At 43.1% G+C, this 22,771-nt stretch overlaps 1 pseudogene; it reads left to right on the top strand.

Moving 5' to 3' along the window:
* Positions 1 to 15,290: 15,290 nt before the first annotated feature.
* Positions 15,291 to 22,284, top strand: LOC129403304 (GTPase IMAP family member 4-like; annotated as a pseudogene).
* Positions 22,285 to 22,771: the final 487 nt, after the last annotated feature.

The raw sequence follows: 22,771 nt of genomic DNA, 5'->3' as shown, positions 1-22,771 counted from the left end.
GGTCTTGGTCAATATGATGAACTCAGACAGTCTCTCACCCTGTTCATTCCATTTTAGACCATGGGTCCCAATGTGGAGTTCTTCGGGCGACCTTTTCGGTCCTATCTTGGCATTAAAATCACCAACAATGATCTTGTAGAAGGCATGGTCTTCTTTATAGAGCTTCTCCAGCTCCACGTAGAAGGTGTTGGTACATAGACGACGAAGATAGAAACTGTCAGCAGTGAGCCACATCTATTCAAGCGTAATCATCTGATTCAGGTTGTTAGGCATTCAAATGAATCAATGCTCATGGCCAAGTTCCAGTTGACAAGGACACCGACGCCACCAACGCCTCTGTTGTCACATGTTCTGAGGAACAGTTCTTCTCCATTGTCAAAAATGACTTGATGTGGATAGCTAAAACAATTCTTGGGAAAAAGACGATGGGAGGCATCACCCTCCCCAACCTCAAACTTTACTACAAAGCAGTAACAATTAAAACAGCATGGTACTGGAACAAAGGCAGAGCCGTAGACCAATGGAACAGGGTGAAATATCCCTACACACAACCCCAAATGTATGACCATCTAATCTTCGATAAGGGAGCAAGAGATGTGAAGTAGAGCAAGGAAAGTCTCTTTAACAAATGGTGCTGGCACAACTGGACAACCACATGCAAAAAAATGGGCTTAGACCTTGACCTGACACCATGCACAAAAGTCAGATCAAAATGGATTAAAGACCTCAACATTAGACCACAAACCATAAGGTACATTGAAGACAAGGTCGGCAAAACCCTCCACGATATTGAAGATAAAGGTATCTTCAAAGGTGACACAGAACTAAGCAATCTAGTAAAAACAGAGATCAACAAATGGGACTACATTAAACTAAAAAGCTTCTGCACCGCAAAAGATACAGTGACCAGAATACAAAGACTATCCACAGAATGGGAAAGGATATTTACCCAATACCCATCAGATAAGGGGTTGATATCAATGGTATATAAAGCACTGGTTGAACTCTACAAGAAGAAAACATCCAACCCCATCAAAAAATGGGGCGAAGAAATGAACAGAAACTTTACCAAGGAAGAGATACGAATGGCCAAAAGGCACATGAAAAAGTGCTCTACATCACTAATCATCAGAGAGATGCAGATCAAAACAACCACGAGATACCACCTCAACACCACAGAGACTAGCACACATCCAAAAGAACAAAAGCAACCGCTGTTGGAGAGGATGTGGGGAGAAAGGGACCCTTCTACATTGCTGGTGGGAATGCCGACTGGTTCAGCCCTTCTGGAAAACAATATGGACAATTCTCAAAAAATTAGATATTGAGCTCCCATTTGACCCAGCAATACCACTGCTGGGAATATATCCCAGAGAGGCAAAAAAGTATAATCGAAATGACATCTGCACATGTGTGTTCATCGCAGCACTGTTTACAATAGCCAGAATCTGGAAAAAACCCGAATGCCCTAGAACGGATGACTGGTTGAGGAAACTTTGGCACATCTATACAATGGAATACTATGCAGCTGTCAGAAAAAGGAGGTCATGAATTTTGTATTTAAGTGGATCGGCATGAAAAGTTTCATGCTAAGTGAAATGAGTCAGAAAGAGAGAGACAGACATAGAAAGATTGCACTCATCTATGGTATATAGAATAACAGAGTGGGAGACTAACACCCAAGAATTGTAGAAATAAGTACCAGGAGGTTGACTCCATGGCTTGGAGGCTGGCCTCACATTCTGGGGTAAGGGCAACTCAGAGAAGGGATCACCAACTATAATGTAGTCGAAGGTCCTGAGGGGGAAAGGAGTTGCGGGCTGAATGAGGGCTAGAGACTGAGCACAGTGGCCACTCAACACCTTTATTGCAAACCACAACAGCTAATTAGAGAGAGAAAACAGAAGGGAATGCCCTGCCACAGTGGCAGGGTGGGGTGGGGGGAGATGGGATTGGGGAGGGTGGGAGGGATGCTGGGTTTACTGGTGGTGGAGAATGGGCACTGGTGAAGGGATGGATTCCCGAACTTTGTATGAGGGAAGCATAAGCACAAAAGTGTATAAATCTGTAAATGTGCCCTCACGGTGTTTCACTAATTAAAAATAAAAAATGAAAAATAAAAAAAATGACTTGATGTGATCGATGCCTTCTCGTTTCAGTCAGACCAATGGTGTTGTACTTGATCTTCTGCGCTTGCATCATCAGGTCCTCGATGGATGCTTCTGATGCCAGCATACATGCGTTGAATGTACAGTCATTTTAGCCTTTCTTTGTTTTGGCAGTATAGTTTGTCCCTGAGATTTTACCAGCCTCTTTCTTGCTCATCCTTCTTAATCCTGCTCTTTTGGGGGCTCTTTCGTTGTCAGGCAAATGAGGCCCGTTGTTGTTACTGTTTTTGGCATATCAAATACGCCATGGGTAGCTTGCCAGGCTCTGCCGTGTGGGCGGGGTACTCTCAGTAGCTTGCTGGGCAGTGCGAGAGGGAAGGAGGCTTTTAGGGCAGCCTCCAATCACCCTTACAGGTGTTACCATGGTTCACGCCATATTTGAACCCCATCAAATATGTTGTGGAAATTATGGAAAATGGTTATTAAGTGTCTTATGCTGTGCCCGGAAAGCAGCCTGGAGCGTGACAGTGGCTGGGTAGTGGAGGTAGTGGAGGTCTGCCGGTGGGGTATTTATCTGGCTGCGGTAGGGTGGGGCATCTGGGTTTGATCCCTGGAGCCCCTGAGATTGGAGGAGGCTGACAGAGGATCTTGTTTCTGGGTCTCATTGAGCCTGGAGTCCAAGGTCGCAAAGTTCTGCTCTACCTGGTTCTGTGGGGCTTCACTCATGCGTGAGATTCAGCCTGAGTGTCTGGAAAGCGGCCTGGAGCGTGGTGGTGGCCGGGTAGTGTAACACTACCAGTTGATTTTCTAAAAAGGTTCAACTGTATTTAATTGAGCTTCTTGCACAGTTTGTTCTATTATGCCAAGTTCCTGTTCTGTCTCCTTCGTAAGTTCACATGGGCTTGTCAAGGCAGTATCGCCTTCAAAAGTATGAAATAAATTTTCTAAGGCATAAGTTGAAATTCTAGAAGACAGTTCTTCGGGCCAATTAATATCCCTAATAATTTTCAAAAATTATTTAACGTTTTTAGATTATCTCTCCTAATTTGTATCTTTTGAAGAATATTTTCGTTTCCCAAACACTTTGTCCAAAGTATTCCCAAGGAGGCATTTTCTGGACTTTTTTAGTAGCTATTTGTAAGCCCCAAGGTTCCAATTCATTCTAGGTCTGTTTATACATATGTTCTATATTCTGTTCTGGTGGAGTGGCCAGCAATATGTCATCTATATCATGAATGAATTTGGCACCTGTAAATTTTTCTCTTAGCTTTTCTAAGGGCTGGTTTACAAAATATTGACACATTGTAGGGCTATTCATCATTCCTTGAGGCAATATAGTCCAATGGTATCTTACTAGGACTTTCATTATTTAGAGAGGGAATAGTGAAAGCAAATTTTGGCATATCGTCAGATTATAAGGGAATGGCATAAAAAACAATCCTTAAAATCAATGCTTATTATCCTCTGCTGCTGAGAGGTGAGAGCCAGATCAGGGAGGGGAGCCCAGTTGTAATGGGTCCATTGTTCCATACATTCAATAACCTTTCGTAAATTGGTCAATATTCCCCATTTTCTTCTTTTCTTTTTAATTATAAAAACTGGGGAATTCCATGGGCTATGACTCGGCACTGTGTGACCCTGTGTTGGTTATTCTTTAACCAATTCATGCAGCACAAGCAGTTTTTCCTGTTTTAAGGGCCACTGATCAACCTGTAGGATAACATTGGTTTGTCCTTTCTGCCTTGCCACAGGGAGCTTAGGTTTATTGGGTTACTCCCACCACAGTACTCCCATTCCTCTGTGTGTATTTGTAGCCTCTTTCTTTGTGTTCTGCTTCCCCAGACAGTCAATCACCTTTATCTACTAATCAGACTCTGTTCACTTGTAAATATTGCTTTTCTCTTCTCCTTAAGTCCTTTGCATAGTTAATTCAGAGCAATGTCCTTTTTGTATAGACACAGAAAAACAATTAATGCTATGCTTTTGTAACTTGGGAGTTAATTACCTCTGAATGATATTCACTCCTGGGCACCTGTTCTCTCTCAACTTAAGCTTCAGTTGCCCTTACTTCCTAGCACCCCAAAGCAAGGTCCCAACGAGGGACCTGATGGACCCAGGGCAAGTTGTGAGCTACCCTGGCATCAAAATGGGCAAGGCCAAAGTTCCATAATACATAACTATAAGTTAAGAGCCTGCTAAGTTTAGGAAAGACTAATCTGGCCTGTGTACTCTAGTCTGAAATCTATAAAAGAATGTTCCCAGGAGAGTTACCCTACAAGCTTAATGTATGTCTTACTGTGTCCATACAAAATAACTGATACTAAGAAGTAGAATTAAGATGTCAATTAAAATGTTAATTAAGTTATTGGACTAAGGAGAGGAGAAACCCCCCTAGGTGGTATTTTGTTCTTGAGTGGAAGAAGGGCTCTCATATGCTGATTTTGCTACCTGAAGGGGTGTGACTGTGCTACCTTCAATGCAGGGGAGTTGGGGGGAGACTAGGGAGAGACTAGAGAGAGACAAGGCTATGAGATAGAGCACGGAGAGATGAGCAGGAGAGACAGGAGGAAACAGGAATGAGGGGCAGTGTGAGACTAGAATGAGGGGCTCAGTGAGACTCAAATAGGCATGAGGGGAGAATGGAATAAACTGCAACTGATCACCAGCTGGCTTGGCCCTCGTTTCCTCCTTCATTCACCTGTGGCATTGGCCATCCTGGGTGGGAGAGCGGCTCGAGACCACCAAACTCAGGCGGCGAGAGGGAAAACCATCGGAGCTTTCCCAAGCCGTCTCGTGAATACACAAACCCAGACAGTCTACTTCCATGTAATGGAAAGAGCGGCTCAGGGAGAAGATTTTTTTACAAGCAGTGGCCCCTATCCAAAAGGTTTTTTCTGGACGTTTTAATTCCCATTGTTCTAGTAAATTTCTCCCCCATAAGGTGATGGCAATGTCTGCAATATATGGTTGTAAATTAGAAACTGTGTCATCCGGGCCAGTACAGGTTAAAACTTTCCATTAACACACCTAAACCTGTGAAGGTAACATTTACAGAGCGTTTTTTTTCATCTCTGTGGTCAGTGGTGTGAGGTAATAATTAACACATCTGCTCCAGGATCCATCATGACTTATAATTTTTGAACCTTCCCTTCAATCTTTGCCCACTTCATAACTTCCAATGGATTGCATTTTGAATTTATTTATTTATTTAAATGGCTCTAACCTCAATTTTATTTTCTCTCCAATACACAACTCAAATAGTCATAAATGCAAATTAAGCTTATATTTTAAGCAATCTTTGAAAAACACATGGTATAGGAAAAGGGGACAAAATTTCAGATTGTCTATGTGTATCTTAGTCTGAAGGTCAAATAATCCTTCTAGCTTTCCATTTTATCTCCCTTTTCCTTTTATTTTGAAATAAAATTCTTCTGCCAGACTACTTTAAACTTTAAATCCCCTTTTACAAAATAAATATTTTGTTTTCTGGATATATTCAATTCAAAAGGTATTCAAAACTTTTTACACTCAAATATAGACTTCTTAACTTCAAAACTGGAATCAGTATTAGCTGTGACTTATCACCATTCTCAGCTCGACTTGGCCTTAGCTAAGAAACGGTGGAGGGGAAAGAAAGGGGTGGGCGGACGGCAGCTACCTCTCCTTGGCTGCAAAGTCTCCAGAGCCAGAGGGGCAGATTTTAACCGCTTGGATTTTCTTTTTTCTTTTTGATTTTTATTTTATTGAATTACTATTGAGAATAGTTACAAAGCTTTCAGGTTTAAGTCTCAGTCATATAATGATCAAACCCCCATCCCTTCACCAGTGCACATGTTCCACCACCAAGAACCCCAATATACCCCCCTTCCACATCCATCCCCCCACCTGAGTGGCTAATGATCTTCACTTTATTCTCTTTGAATACATTCAATATTTCAACAGAAAACTCACTATTATTATTTGGAATTTTCCCCCAACCATCAAACCTGCTGAAAAGGCATCATTTGATAATTTGTTTTCCATTGCTGAGAATGAAGATTATATGAGCTGGCTCATTATATGAGCAAGACAGTGACCGTGCGGTTTTGGATTTCTGATGTTTTAGCTCAGTTCACAGTCTAGATGCATTTCTATAAGAAACCACTGGGTGCCAAAAGGTAGACCTACCGGATCAGTCTTTAAGGAACAGAGGGGCCGTTTCGTGCGCAAGCTTGGATTTTTCAAGTGACTCACTTTTTTCCTTCAGCAAGAAGACCTCAAGCTGGTCAAAAATTTCAGCAAAAATAGCCTGATATCTTTAAACTCTGATGGGGTACGAGTTTCGCAGCCAATTTTATAACTCTAAAAGCAAACTAATTTTTCATCAAATTTGGCTGAGTCTTGTAAGATAAAGCCTTGCATTCTCTAAATTTTTATTTCACTTTTGTTTCAGGCTCTAGTTCTGCAGCTCTTTTCGAGATAATACAAATTCTAAAGCTCAAAAAAATCGCAACTGGTGGGGCTGGCGTGTTACACAGCGGGTAGAGCGTTTGCCTTGCCTGCGGCCGACCCGGGTTCGATTCCCAGCATCCCATATGGTCCCTTGAGCACCGCCAGAAGTAATTCCTGAGTGCATGAGCCAGGAGTAACCCCTGTGCATCACGGGGTGTGACCCAAAAAGCAAGAAAATAAAGCAACTGCTAATAACCATTAACATTTTTCCAATACAAAATTTAGATTAATAATTTTAATTTCAAAAATGGAGAAGACAGACACAGACGTTAGTTAGCCAACAACATCGCCCCTCCAGGGCGACTCCACACCCTGTTATTCTTGCCAGTCCTGTCACAACTTGGCTTACAAAAATGGTGTCCTGGGCAGCGGGGATGTCTCCCACACTCTCCAACCAGCAACCCTCCAGCGCATTTCCCCGGAAAAGCTAGTTTTTCTGGTTTTTCACCTGCATTTTTTTTCCGTCTCCCCCTAGACAGTACAGGTAAGCAGTAGCCATGCATTTTCCAACTTTGGTGTAATCACACTCACCATCCTCTTCTGAGGACGTTTCAGAATCAGACTGAAATGGCTGGAGAGCGGAAGTGATTATGCCAAAGGCTCCCGATTCTTCCGCTATGATAAAATCCCCCTGTTGGTGTGCTCAGCGCAAAGCCTTCCCTACCTGCTTCCAGTGTCAAGTTAAACTGGCCCTTAGTTTCAGGTGTATACCAAGAACAATGCTTTTGAATGCATTCTAGCAAATGCCTAACAACCTGTTTCTTCAAAGGCATGCCAGGGGGTTAGAGCAATAGCACAGCAGGTAGGGCGTTTGCCTTGCACGCGGCTGACCCGGGTTAGATTCCCAGAATCCCATATGATCCCCTGGGCACTGTTAGGAGCAATTTCTGACTGCATGAGCCAGGAGTAGCCCCTGTGCATCGCCAGGTGTGACCCAAAAATTTAAAAAAGGCATGCCAGCAGCTCGAGTAATGACTTTTAGGTGGTAATATAATTTTCTATAGCAGAGGGAAAATTCCCCATCTTCTCTCACTCCAGATCCTAGAAAAATACGCAGACCTAGTGCAATCCAAACCTTCATGGTTCCACCCAATTCCCTATGTCTTACCTTCAGATTCCAAGTTTGGGTGCCAGCTGTTAGTTCTCGATGGAGTGATCAGTCAAGGCGCAGAAATAAGCAAGGTCTGTGGAATGTTAAAGCATGGAGGGCTAAAGTTCACTCAGGCCATTTGGCACTTATCGGCTTTTATAGCCCTCTTTTATTGGGTTAAGGATCAAAACATCTAGCATGAAGTACATAAGGTCAAAGCACATAAGATCAAAACACCTTAAGGTACATATTATTTGGGAGCCTGATGATGCACAAAGTTCCTGATGAAGTAAATCAGACCACCTGTAAATCTTTACATCCCACTTCCCATATATTCCACATCAGAATCTATGCAAACCTACACAATGACCCAATCAGGTATTTGTTTAACTTTCATCCAATCACAGGACAGCTCATCTATAACAGAAAGCGCCTGCATTGGGACATGCTGACCCCAACCCAGTTCACTCAGAGTTCCTAGCTGTTAGCAGCTATGACACGGCCTTGTATGCAAGGCAGCGTTCCTGGAACTTCCTCGTGACTCTGGTCAGGCTCCAACAATACACAATATTTTTTCAGTTTTTCTCGATAATGTCAGAGATAGAACTAATAAACTAGTTAACGGAGAGGGAATAATTAATTTTGTCTGTTTCGGCTTGGGTTGGTATCTTCATAGTTTGGTCTTTGTTTCTGGAACTAACAGCTCCCTCTTGGGTTGTTTATTCTGCTCATCTTTTCCCTCTGTCTCTCTCTCTCTCATGCTACAATTTTTACTTAGTGTCACTTCTCCTTGATGGCCTTTACTCAATAAATTACCAATAAATCTTTAATATCCATGTAACCCTGGGTTTGATTTATCCGTTCCTCTCAGAGAACCCGGCAAACTACCAAGAGTATCCCGCCCGCGTGGCAGAGCCTGGCAAGCTACCCATGGCGTATTTGATATGCCAAAAATAGTAACAACAAGTCTCATAATGGAGATGTTACTGGTGCCCACTCGAGCAAATCGATGACCAATGAGACAACAGTGCTACAGGGCATGTAGCCACATTGGGTGAAAACAGACTTGCCCTGACGGTGACTGCTCAGAGCAGGGGAACCCATGATACAGCAGGCAGAGGCTTTGCTATCTAGACCTCTCGTCTGGGGAAGATGTGCTGAAGTCTGGGCTCTGGATTTGGGGATTCTGATGGAGTCATGGAATCCATGGACTCACAGACCATCTCAGCTCAGGCTCCCTCTCAGCCCCACAGCTCATTCCTCTGCAGCTGAAGTCTGAAAGTTGTACAACCCCCATGGAAGATGCTCCAGTGACCCTCACAGCTACTGCGGTTCACCTCTGCTTTAAATAAATGTATTAAAACCGCTTGTCACTGATTCTCAGACTCCCAACTCCCTTATTACATCATACTTTTATGAGGATGTTTAGAAATACAGGACATTTGTGGTCTGCAGTTTTTGTTATTCCATTTTATAGAAACACCAGTACCTGGCAAATTAGCTCTCCCGCCTCGAAACCCCAATCTCCTATCAAGTAGAATGAAAGTGAGATTGTGTAGGCTATTTTCACACGTCTATTTTACACAGAATCTCTTGTGGTCTTTTGCAATTTGAAAATAGAAAAAAGTATTGAAAGCTGCGATTAGGTCATAACAAGCAGTAGTAAACTAAAAACAATTAAGCTGCTATGTTTTATACATAGCTCCATTACCAAAAAAAAAAAAAATCTCAAAAGCTGTGACAAGGAGAACCACTTGCCTCCACTGGCTACTTCAAGAATTCTCTTCAGCTCCACACAAGAGAATGCCCTGAAGAGGCTCCTCCCCTGGTTTGAGTCTCGTGGAATATTTTCCTGGCCTGTCCTTGAGCCAATGCTATTCTGAAGAAAGAAGTCCAATTAGAAGTCTGACATCTCCTTGGGTGATTTTTTTTTCAGGTCTCTTTCTCTGGACCAGAGGGAGCACCATTCCCTGCAGAGTGGAGTCATGAACTTGTCCCCTACCTCACCTTTCTGTCACGTGAAGTCAAATTGTGTGTGACTAATAAACGGAAAAAAGCAGTCGGTGCTGCAGACGCAGCTGAGGCAGAGACAGAGAGGAAGTATCACTTCACACGGGTGAGTTGCAAAAGCTTTTATTGCTCTTTGAGGGGTTTCTGGGAAGTGTGGTGACACCAGTATGAAACACAGACTCTCTGGGGAGGGTCTCAAGATGTCAAAATCATCCTCTGGTCTCTATTATACAACAAAGAGGTTACGTGCATGGCAGCATAGTGAAGGGGTTGGGACAAGCGCCAAACTGTGAGATAAAAACAGGGAATACATAAAAATGAAGAAAATTTTTAAAACTAACTATAAAACAACTTTTCTTTGAACTTCAAGAGAAGCAAAAAGGATGGCAGTGCAATAGTGCAATGCATTGGCTGCTTGCCTTGTACATGGCTGACTGGGTTAGATCCCTGGCATCCCATGGTCCCCTGAGCCCACCAGGAGTAATTCCTGAGCATAGAACTAGGAGTAACCCCCTAAGCATTGCCTGATGTGACCGCCTCCCCAAAGAAAAGAGAAATGCAAAGAAGGGTCATGACCAGATAAAGCAAGTTTAGGTTCATATTGAAAGGTCATGGACAAAAAAGACCTGGGGACAGTTTCACAGCCAACCACAAGAGATTCTGCTAGTGGTATCTGCTTATACCACAATGACTATAACTTTTCACTGTTGATTTGTAATTAACATTAAAAATGATCAGTCTTAAAAACACAGATTATGAATGTTGCTAAATTCACAGTTGTATAACCTTTTAATTGCTCCTGTTAATTGATGGCTATAAATCCATCACGTGAGTGTCTGTTTCCCAGAGCTGCCCAAACACTCTCCAAGGACAGCAGAGACAGATATATGCTCTCCCACACCGGGGAATGGAGACCAAAATCAAGGGCTGTGCAGAGCCAGGCTCCCTCCGTGGATTCTGGGGATCATGCTCCAACTTCTTTTCTATCTTTGCCTCTCATCTCCCCTCTGTCCTATAGAGAAAAGTCCCTCCCGTGACAATGCTTCTGTCATCAAATGAATTCTCCTCATTAGAACACCATGAATATTAGATTAAGAGTCAATCTGCATTCATTATGACCAATTACATCTGCAATATAAATTTTTTTTAGTTGGGAGACAAACAGCTTAACCCATAATAATTTGGATGTACCAGAACTTGTATATTCATTCACTGGTTTTTGAATATTTGAGCATCTCTACTGTGGACTGCTAATAAATGTCAGAATAAACAATTATCAACACATATGTATAGTTTTATTTTTAAGTAAATATATAGAAGTTGGTTATCTGGTTTGCATGCTGAACTCAAATGACATACTGTCAGTGTTTTCCCTGAAATGTAATGCCTTACAAATTTTTGTTGAAATCGAAGAGAGCCAAGACTTCATTTGGCATTGTCATTTTCCCCACTTTTATTAATTAACTTGTCAGTGGTTTACAATGTGTGTTATCAGTGTTTTTTAAATTAGTCTTATTAATTTGGATGTAGTGTTAATTTTTGTAAATTTAATGTGGCTTTCCCTCAAATTATTCAAGTTCAGCACCTTTCTCATGTGTTTATTTTCTGTTTTCTGCTTTTCTGTTAGATTAATATCATATAATTTCTTCCTTAAATATTTAGTGAATAGCACTGTAGCACTGTCATCCTGTTCTTCATCGATTTGCTCAAGAAGGTACCAGTAATGTCTCCATTGTGAGACTTGTTGATACTGTTTTTTGCATATCAAATATACCAAGGGTGGTTTCCCAGGCTCTGTCATGCTGGCAGGATACTCTCGGTAGCTTGCTGTGCTCTTCGAGAGGGATGGAGTTGGGTCGGCGGCATGTAAGGCAAATGCCCTACTTGCTTTGCTATTGCTCCAGTCCTTTTATAGTATATCACACATAAATGTTGCCTTTCCTCAACATTCATGACAACAGAGTTTACCAGCTGAATGCATGCTTGTCCCGAAAGCAATAGTGACCCTCAAGCACAGAGTTGGGGGAATCCCCTGAGCACTTCGGGGTATAGGCCCCAAGCAAAATGAGCAAACAAAACACAAACAGAACATTCAGAAATGTTATAGAAACATGTGAAAATGTTTCTCCATGAACCCAGCCACTAGATTAGACAAGTGCTTTATTAGATCCAATAGCCACTGACCCAAGCTGAAGTGGAATTCCTAGGTGTTAGAAAGAAGTGTATTTGTCTTTCATTTGTTTATTTTTGTTTTGTTTTGGAGCCACATCTGGCTTGCTCAGCGGTTACTACTGGCTCTATACTCAGCAATTATTCCTGGCAGTGATCAGGGGACCATTTGGGATACTGGGATTGATGTATTTAGTGAAATACATCAATTAATTCCCTGAAGTTTTCAGACTGCTCTTCCTGGAAGGGAGGAAAAAAGGAGGCCCCCATACCCATACCACTGGACTCCACTCCAGCCTGTTTCCACTCAGGGTGCTCCAGAAGGGGGCGGGTGAGAGCCCTCCTTGCCCCAAGGGACCCAGCCCCTGCAGCCGTCCTCCACTACCCAACCGCCGCCACGCTCCACGCTTTTCGCACACTCAGGCCGAGCCTCACGCATGAGCAAACATATTCCTGGACACATCATCCTAAAGGGAAATATATATATACCTCTCAGAGAGCCCAGCAAACTATTGAGAGTATCCCACCTGCACGGAAGAGCCTGACAAGCTACCCATGGCGTATTCGATATGCCAAATAGAGTAAAAATAACAGGTCTCATTCCCCTGACCCTGAAAGTGCCTCCTATCGTTGGGAAAGACGATTAAGAAGAGGCTGCTACACTGCTCACAATAGCCAAAATATGGAAACAACCCAAGTGCTCTAAAACAGATGACTGGTTAAAGAAACTTTGGTACATCTACAATGGAATACTATGCAGCTGTTAGGAAAGATGAAGTCATGAAATTTGCTTACAAATGGATAAACATGGAGAGTATCATGCTAAGTGAAATGAGTCACAAAGAGAGGGACAGATATAGAGGGACTGCACTCATTTGTGGAGTATAAAATAACATCACATGAGGATGACAACAAAGGACAGTAGATACAAGAGCCAGGGGGATTGACCCATAGCTAGAAGCCTGCTTCATGAGAGGAGGGTAGAAGTCAGATGGAATAGAGAAGGGATCACTAAGAAAATGATGGCTGGAGGAACCAGTTGGGATGGGAGATGCATGCCGAAATTAGATAATGGACCAAACATGATGACCTCTCAGTGTCTCTGTTGCAAGCTATAATGCCCCAAAGTAGAGACAGAGTGTGGGGAATATTGTCTGCTTTAGAGGCAGAGGGAGGGTGGGAAAAGGGGTGTATACCAGGGATATTAGTGGTGGAGAATGTGCACTGGTGGAGGGATGGATGTTTGATCATTGTGAGATTGTAATCCAAACATGAAAGCTTGTAACTATCTCACGGTGATTCAATAAAATTAAATTAAAAAATTTTAAAAAAAAGAAGAGGCTGCTAAAATCTCAGGATTGGGATGAATGGAGACGTTACTGGTGCCCGCTCAAGTAAATAGACGAACAATAGGATGACAGTGATACAGTGAAGTTTTCCTTGAGGGAATTTTTACTATTATGAACCTAATTTTTTTAATGAATATAAGTATTTTTAAATTTCCTGGTTCTTCTTAGGTTAGTTGTTTTTTATTCAGGGCGCATGCTTATATTATCTACATAGTCAACTTAGTTGGCATAAAGTTTTAGTTTACAGTCTATAATTTGCCTTTAATGATTGAAATAGTGTAGTGATGTTCCCTCTCCGGTCCCGGATATTGGTTATTTATATACTTTTGCCATTTTTTAAAATTTATGCAGGTAGAAGCTTGTTGGTTTTGTTACTTATTTTCCAAGAAGCTGTTTTGGTTTTCATCTATTTTCTTCATTGTATTTGTTTCAATGATGTCTTCCTTGTTTCATTCCTTCTTTTGGGGGGAGGGTGGAAAGGGTGGGAGACACAAATCCTCCAAAGCAGTTCTCAGGAAACCGAGGGCATCACCGGGCTCATTCCAGAGGGGCTGGCAACTTCCAGGGCTATATCTGGTGATCAGGGACCAAACCGGGGTTTTGTACATGCACCCCAATCCACGTGCTAGCTCCCAGTCCCCAATGTTATTTTCTTAATCCTGTTTATTCTGTGTTCAATTTGGTGTTCCTTTTTCAATTTTTATGTTTATTTTCATTTATGGTCCTGGAACATGCAGCCGACCCGGGTTTGTTTCCTCTGTTCCTCTCAGAGAGCCCGGCAAGATACTGAGAGTATCCCGCCTACATGACAGAGCTTGGCAAGCTACCTGTGGCATATTCAATATGCCAAAAACAGTAGCAACAAGTCTCACAATGGAGATGTCACTGGTGCCCGCTCGAGCGATCGATGAACAACGGGCAACAGTGCAACAGTGCTACAGTGCTATGGTCCTGAAAGTTGAAACAATGGCCTCACATATACAGGACGAGTACTTTACCACCTTCCAAGCCCAGTTTTCCAATTTTTTTACACATTATTTATTATTTATAGATCTGTGAAGATAGATGATAATAACACATAGAGAGGTAGGTAGTTTTTCTTAAGCACCGTGATTTACAAAGTTATTCAGAGTTGAGTTTTAGACACATGATATTGCAGCGCTGGAGTGATAGCACAGTGGATAGGGCATTCACCTTTCACGCGGCCGACCCATGTTCAATTCCTCCACCCCTCTCGGAGAGCCCGGCAAGCTACCGAAAGTATTGCACCCGCATGGCAGAGCCTGGCAAGCTACCGTGGCTTATTTGGTATGCCAAAAACAGTAACAATAAGTCTCACATTGAGAGACGTTACTGGTGCCTGCTCGAACAAATCGATGAGCAACGGGATGACAGTGACAGTGACAGTGATATCACAGCATCAGTCCCACCACCCGTGTCAATGTCCCTCCTCTAGTGTTCCCAGGTTCCCTCCCACACCTGACAGGAACCTTTCTAGGTTCAGTTGTTAAAGTTTGGGTCTCTTCACTTCAGTGCTGCTGACTCTGTGGCTTGGATATTTGGCTCTATCGTTCCTCAACACCCCCTTCGTGCCTGACTCCCCCGACCCAGCCCCCGCTGCCTCGCCACTGTCTCAGTAATGGCTGTAGTATCGGAGTGATGTATGTACAAAAAAAGTATGATTAACAGTATTGTAAATCCCAGTAGCTCCATAAAAGTGATTATATAAAAGGAAAAATGCTGGTTGTGCCCTGCTTACCCCTGGGCACCCCCAACACTGCATCTTTAGGCCCTAGGTGTGAAATATTCGTCCCAGTTCTCTCAGCAATGACACCTGGGCCCCCTGAGCGCTGCTTGGGAGACTAAAAGAAGAAACAAGCCAGTCTTGGGTCAGGCCACTCTTCATCCGCTCATAGCCCAGCAGCGGACAGTCAGCTCAGGTTTGCTAGATGCTTGAATAGGCACCAGGCCTCTTCCTGAGCAGGGACGACAGCCCCTCCCCTCACTTCCTCTCTCCTCCTCCTCCTTCTCAATATCCTGACTCACTTATACTGTAAAATTCAAGAAGGGAGCTGGACCCAGATTTTCCAGGTAAGGGTTATGGGGGATCTGTGAGTGGGAAACGAGGGTGCCTGCGTGTAATTGATAAAGGAGTGCCCGATCCCGAGTCTATCAAACTGGGGAAAAAACTTGTTCTCAAAATGTATCTCTCATTGTTTCCTGCTTCCTGTTTGTGCTGATTTGGGACTGTGAACTATTTTCAAAATTGTTCATTATGAACAAATGCCTCCTTCAGGCATAACCTCTCAAGGGATATTAATTATTAATAAAAATATTTATTCAAATAAGTTTTTTCTTTTGCCTCTTGGGGAGTTCCAATTAATCTGAAACTTCCAGGGACAGTAGTGAGCTGTCAGAATGAATTCTGTTGGGAGCCGGTGGGGAGTTTCACTACAGGACCGAGACGCACAACTGGGCATGTCCCAAGTCACATACAGGTCAGGAAAGGGAACCTTCAGGAGGCAAGAAGAGTGAAATTCCTCCCGTGTGACTCGGAGGTTCAGGGGAGACTGGGGGTCAGCAGGTGCTTGTTCTTAAATTGCAGAACGGGAGCTAAGCCATGCGAACACCCCTAGAAGTGCAACTCTTGGTTCCTTCTTGGGTCAGGGTAAATGGTCCAGAGCTGAAACCTCTGACCAGAGAGTCCGCTGGAAGGAGGAGGGGGTGTGGGTTTGAGAGTGGGATCAGCATAGAGCTGGCAGGAAGGTAGAGAAACGCATCCAAGTGTGGAGTTACTCCCAAAACGCGTACAGTATTGTCAACCAATAGTAATTCGATATAAATTTTACTGAAAATAAATTGGCAGGCTAAAAGGCTACAGAATGTACAAGTTTTAGAAGAAATGCCCAAAACTTTGTTTTCCAGTTTTTGTCATCCAACTCTTCCCCGCTGCTCCATCTGCCTTCACTGTGGGCCCCTACTAACGACCACTCAGTTCTCAGGCCCTGGTTGGGTTTCGGTTGTTCCTTATTATGTTTCTTTGTAACCCACATCTGAGGGAGAGCATTCTGTATCTATCCCTCTCCTTATTACTAACCTCACTCAGCATGATATTCTCCATATTCATGCACTTAGCAGCAAACTGTGTGATTTCATCTTTTCCTATAGCCAAGTAGTATTCCACTGAATATATATACCATATACACAATGGTACCTACCATTGTGTCTTTACCCACTCATCTGTTCTTGTACACCTAGGTTGTTTCCGTATTTTGAATAGTGTTGCAATGAACATAGTGTTGCAAGAACAATGACACAGTTGTGTGTCTCGGTCCTGTAGTGAAACTCTCCACTGGCATCCTATCTAAATAGAGTTTTAGGGCCCTTGGAGTAAATGCCAGAGTGAATTTGCTGCACAATATGGGAGATTAATTCCTAATTTGTTGGGTTTTGTTGGGGTTTTGGGGGGAGGGGACACACCTGGCAATGCTCAGGGTTTACTCCTGGTTCTGTACTAATGAATCAGTCCTGGTGGTTCTCAGGGGACCATATGAGATGCTGAGGTTTAAACCTACGTTGGTCACACGCAAGACAAGTGTCCTCCACACTGTCCTGTCACTCTAATCCCAGATTTCTAGTTTTTTAGACATATCCATATTGTTTTCCAAAAGAGCTGGACCAATCAACATTCCCACTTGCGGTTCCTTATTCCCCACATCCCTGCCGACATAGTTGTTTTTAATCTGTGTTGTGTGCCAGTCTCACTGGTATGAGGTGACATCTTATTATTGTTTTGATTTGGATTTCCCTGATGATGTATGGTGCATCACGTTTTTACATACATTTTGGTCTTCTATATCTCTTCTTTGAGGAAGTTTTTGCTCATCTCTTCTCCCCGTTTTCTGATGGGGCAGCCTCTCTTAATACCAATCGCTACCACTATCACTGGACCTAAAATGCTTCATAAAAATTCTTGATGTTTTTTTCTTCCTAGTGTACAAAACTCTGTTTCCTACTGCCTACACCTAAAGGATGAATAAATAGCCTCCCTTTCAAAGAATCGCCCCTCTTTCTCAGTGCTGCACTTTTGTACTTGGTGATTTTCTATTGAGCTTTCTGTATACAATCAGCATCTTCAGTCTGTTCTAGAAAAGTTTCTGCATGTAAGAGGTCTTCAAACCATCAAAACCTTTGTATAAATATTAAAAACATACTACCAAGTTGTTATAACATTTATTATTTAACAAGAAAAATTATTTCACAGATAAGAGCAGATAGAAAGATCAGTCCGAGAGGAAGCAAGAATCAAGATTTTTTTTCAGTCAACTTGTTTATTTAGAAATCACTTGCACATCTCTTTGTCCAGGACTGTGATTGTACCCATAGATTAGATTAAAATATGAGACACAGATTGTCCAATCATCATAAGATCTCAACGTCTTGTGGAGGCACCAGGGAAATATCAGACCTCACCTAATGTAAAGTGGTTTCTCTGAGAACCCCCGGGAGAGTTATAGGGGCAAACAGCAAGTGGAGCATCAATGCTAATGTTGGTCGAGGTGGTGGAGCTGGGGATCACGGTGCTGCAGAAACTCTCTCAGGAGCAGTGAGGGTCAGAGCACTGAGACCGAGGCTTCTCAGGAGCGGGGACAGAGCAGGCTGTGGAATGGACTGGGAGTGCTCTAGGGAGAGGGAAGATGACACGGAGTCCAGAGAGCGGCAAGAGTGGGAGCTTTAAACCCTTTTGGAGCGAGACAAACTGCTCGAGCACCATCTTGTGAACCACCTCATTGATGTTTATCTCTTTATGGAAAAAGCCACTGGGAAATGTCAGTTAGAAAAAAAATCTAAGTTTTGTTTTTTTTATATATTTTTGTTAAGTCACCACGGTTTATAAAGTTATTCATAGTTAAGCTTGAGGCATACAATATCCTAACACCAAACCTATCTCCAGTGTCAACATCCCCCCAGAAATTTTCGCAGTTTCTTCAAAGCATCTGATTATGGGCCAGGGAGAATATAGGTGTGAAGGCATTTGCCTTGCACATAACAGACCTGGCTTTCATAGCTGGCATCATGTATGGTCCCCTCATCTTACCCAGGAGTGATCCCTGCGCACAGAGTGAGCAGTAAGCCCTGGGCACCACTGGGTAGGGTCTCAAAACAAAAGCAGAACAAAGCATTTGATTATAAGAGAGAAAAGGAGTTTTTTTTTCTTTCAGGGGTCACACCCAGAAGCACACAGGGGTTACTCCTGGCTCTGCACTCAGGAATTACTCCTGGCAGTGCTGGGGGACCATATGGGATGCTGGGAATCGAACCCAGGTCGGCTGCGTGCAAAGCAAATGCCCTACCCGCTGTGCTATCGCTCCAGCCCCGAGAAAAGGAGATTTAAACTGAAGTAATGAAGGATCTGTTTTCATAGCAAACAAATAACAATATAAAAATTAAAAAGAATATATCATTCTGTGAACTTTGTAAGTAGAGTCAGCCAAAAGGATTTGGAGATGGACAATGAGGAAATGAGGAAAGAAGAGCTGGGACGAACCAAGATTTCCCGGGAGTCAATAGCTCTGATGAGAGCTATCACATTCACGGAACGACATGATGGAGCAGTGCAGGCGGGCTGCAGCTCAAGGGGTGCAGTTTTGCTGATTCTACTGGAAATTCCCATGACACTTCCAAGTGGAAAAAAAGATAAACGGGGTAAAAACAGTTGGGATTTCTAGGATCTAAGATAGAGTCTCTACTCCACTGACTAGAGAGAGGAGAAGGATTGGGATTTACAGTCAAGGAGCACTTTTTTGAACTTCTTTGTGCAAAGAAAATGGAATGGTCTGAAACTGAGGCAGAAAACAGGAAGTGAGAGGAATGTCAGAAAGGAGATGTGAAAATTGAAACAGAAAGTTTATGGGAAAAGGAACTGTTTGCTATCTGAGTGGTGAAATGTTCAGTTATGTCCACTTCTCTAAAATAACCTGTTTATGTCTTCTTATCTGCAGGAATTCTGACCACCATGGAAGCACAGTTCCACTGCAATCCCTGGAGAACCCACGGTAAGGTGGACAAGGAGGTCCCCAGGTCAGGCTGGGCATGAAGAGTTGGCAGAGACCTGTTTCTCCAGCCAGTCACCACCTGAGCAAAGCCAAATATTTCCTACTCAATCTCTTTCTTTCTTCATAGGCTCTGCTTTCCCATTTCTCTGACCCTTTATATGTTTCTCCTCCTTCTACTCACTCTGCCAGGAAGAGCAGTTCCAATATTCTGACCGATCCTGGAGGGAATAAATGTCTTGTTTCCTGTTTTCTATGCTGTGGAGTCACCAGAGCAGCTGGGCCAGCTGGTCTTGTTGTCTGTACTTTTTCCAGTCTGGAGGACTACCTGGGTATCATGGATTCCTCATACAATTCCCTGTTTCCATGCTCCTGGAGACCTCACTATAACCAACCAATCCAAATGACTGACGAAATCTATATATCCATAGACATATGCCCTTATCCACAGGCTTTCACTATATCACTTCAGCCACCCCAGGGTGTAGAGCTTAAACATCAAGGATTAAGATGTCTCTCAATTTGGGAGGCGGGCTCAGATCCATATGTTTAATCTCAGAATCACTCATTCATCTGTAGCTAACTTATGTTTCAGTATGAACGAACTTGGATGGCCTCATGGCGTCCTTGGTAGTTAGCAGTCTCCTGAGCAGCCCAGGGTCAGGTGTAACAGGACCTTGTGTCCCTCATCCTCAAGTAGACCAGTTCAGACCTCATCAAAGGGCAGCTAAGGGTTCTGAAGAGCAGGTACAGGCAAGGTACTGAACATAGGCACTTTTGGAATCTTGGCCTCTTTGGTTTCACAATCCGCTTGGCCCACCAGATTCACAGGCTGGAGAAATAGACTCAGCATCTTGAGGGAAGGAGCTACAAATCCACTGTGCAGATTGGGATCATCTGCGTCCTATGTGCATACTGGGGTGAATTGAGATCTTATCTGCAATTGATCATACAGAATGTCATACAAATGCTCTGGGCATCAGCAAGTTGTGACAGTTAGGAGGTGGCTGTTTGTGCCCCTTTCTATGGCAATAATTAATCTCAGAATAGTCCCAAGTGGGGTAACCAAGAAATGATCTAACAAATAATGATCTGAACATCCAACCATGTTCACCTCAATAACCTAAGCCATCCTGTTTACTGTGTTCTCACCTCACTTTCTTTGCTCCTCCAAATACTTTTGTTGTCAAATGTGAAACTTTGATTTAGGAATGCTTCTTCTTATGTCAGTGTTAGTAAATGTTTCAGCAACAAATATGTAAGCAGTGAGGATTGGCCACTATTCCTCACTTGTTAACTATGTCTTTAACTTTACTTAGAGGATTCCTATTCTCCTGAGGGTTTGAGTCCCCTTCAGGATCTCATGTGAACTATAGAGGGACAATTATCTCTCTGCTCCTCTCCCAGCCTGGGTGGTTACACAGTGCACTGATTTGACTTCTTAAGGGAAGAAGAAAAGATCTATTTTTAAAAAAAGTAGTTGGGGTGGGTAGAATCTCCAACTGGGATGTTCTAGTTCAGATCTTATATTACTTCCTACTGGGTCTCCTCAGAATAGCTACAAGAACAGCTCACATTTTCTTCTTCTTTTTTTTCTTTTTTTTTGCTTTTTGGGTCACACCCGGCAATGTGCAGGGGTTACTCCTGGCCTGGCTCATGCACTTAGGAATACTCCTAGCACTGCTCAGGGAACCATATGGGATGCTGGGAATCGAGCCCAGGTTGACCACATGCAAGGCAAATGCCCTACCTGCTGTGCTATCGCTCCAGCTCCATTTTTCTATTTTTTTATTTTTTCACATTTTCTTCTTCTTCTTCTTCTTCTTAAATCATTATCTTTCCTACTCAGTAGACTAATAAGTTACAAAAGGTTCAGGAAAAAAAATAGTTCATCGGAATCCGAAAAAGTACTTGTGGTTCCCCAGAACCCCCAAGAAGAACACCAGGCCTTCAGGGTTCCCACAGACTTCTGATGAGAACAGTTGGCACTCCAGAAGAGGTGCCTAGTGGACAAAGGGAAGGGCACCAGCTATGGAAACTGTTGGAAACTATCCTAACCCTGCAGTTATTGTTTCCCCAGGACTTGCAAACAAAGACCCCGGATTTCCAGAACTGAGACTTGTCTTACTGGGTAAGACTGGAGCAGGGAAAAGTGCTACAGGAAACAGCATCCTGGGAAAGACTGTGTTTCAGTCAAGCACAGCAGCAAAATCCATCACCAAATCCTGTGAAAAAGGGAGTCTGAATTGGAAGGGGAGAAAAATTGTTGTTGTGGATACTCCTGGCATTTTTGACACCGAAGTGCCTGATGCAACCACCAAGAGTGAGCTTGTTCTCTGCCTCCTGCTGACCTCCCCAGGTCCTCATGCTCTGATCCTGGTGGTCCCTCTGGGATGTTACACCAAAGAGGAGCAGATGGCCACAGAGAAGATCCTGGAAATGTTTGATGGCAGAGCTCAGAGACACATGATTCTCTTATTCACCCGGAAAGATGAGTTGGGTACCCAAGATTTCTCAGAGTACTTAAAGGACGCTCCAGTCCTTCAAGAACTGATAGCTAAACTGGACAATCGCTATGCCTGTTCAACAACAAGGCAACAGGAGCTGAGCAGGAGGCCCAGAAGGCACAGCTGATCGCTCTGGTTGAGAAGGTGTTGACAGAGAATGAAGGAACATACTACACTAATAGGTATTATCAATTGGTTGAGCGGGAAATTCAAAAACAAACCCTCATGAAGCAAGGATATTACAGAGAAGAGCTGGAGAAAGAGAAAGCCCAGATAAGAAAGGAGTATGAAGAGAAAATCAGAAATCTGGAGGATACTCTAGAGAAGCAAGCAAGAAGGGATGAAATGGAGAGAGCTTTGGTAGAAAGGGAATCTGTGTATGTCACGAAGCGAGACAATGCCAGAGAACAAGTGGAGACTCAGAAACGGATCCTTGAATTCCTCATAGAGTTACTGAAAGTAGTTTCCTTAGTTCTTACAGAAGTGTTTAAAGACAAAACCAAATGAAAATCTCTGTTTCCTGCGCATTCCCTGGCTGCCCCGCTCCACATGACTCATTTGCTCAAAGACAGAGCACTCTCATTTTACTGATAATCTCAGGACTAAGGAGTCAACAAGGTGACTGTGGGAAGTTGGCAAGAGGCAAATTTATGAAACAGGAGGGCAGACATATTCTAGGTTTGTGTTCAACATCCCCACCTTATGACTTCTTTCTCAGAAACATGGAGAAAGACCATGCAGACAGCCAACCAAGGTGACCCAGCATTTGTCTCTTTAACACTTACAGAATTTCTGCTTTAGACACTTACTCCCCCGCCCCAGTCTTACCCTCATATGCTTTTGCCTTTGGCTCCTCCGTGATGACTTTCCCAAATGGATCTTTGAAATAATGACGTCTCTGAATTCAGTGATCTTAAGAAATGGAGTTGTTCCTACTATAGATGAATTCACTCTAGATAACCATAGATTTATTTTATTCATAGTTACAGAACTG

Source organism: Sorex araneus, chromosome 1, assembly GCF_027595985.1.
Source record: "Sorex araneus isolate mSorAra2 chromosome 1, mSorAra2.pri, whole genome shotgun sequence".
NCBI classification, from domain to species: domain Eukaryota; kingdom Metazoa; phylum Chordata; class Mammalia; order Eulipotyphla; family Soricidae; genus Sorex; species Sorex araneus.
The sequence above is the reverse complement of the archived record's forward strand: the minus strand, read 5'-3'. Positions and strand labels throughout refer to the sequence as shown.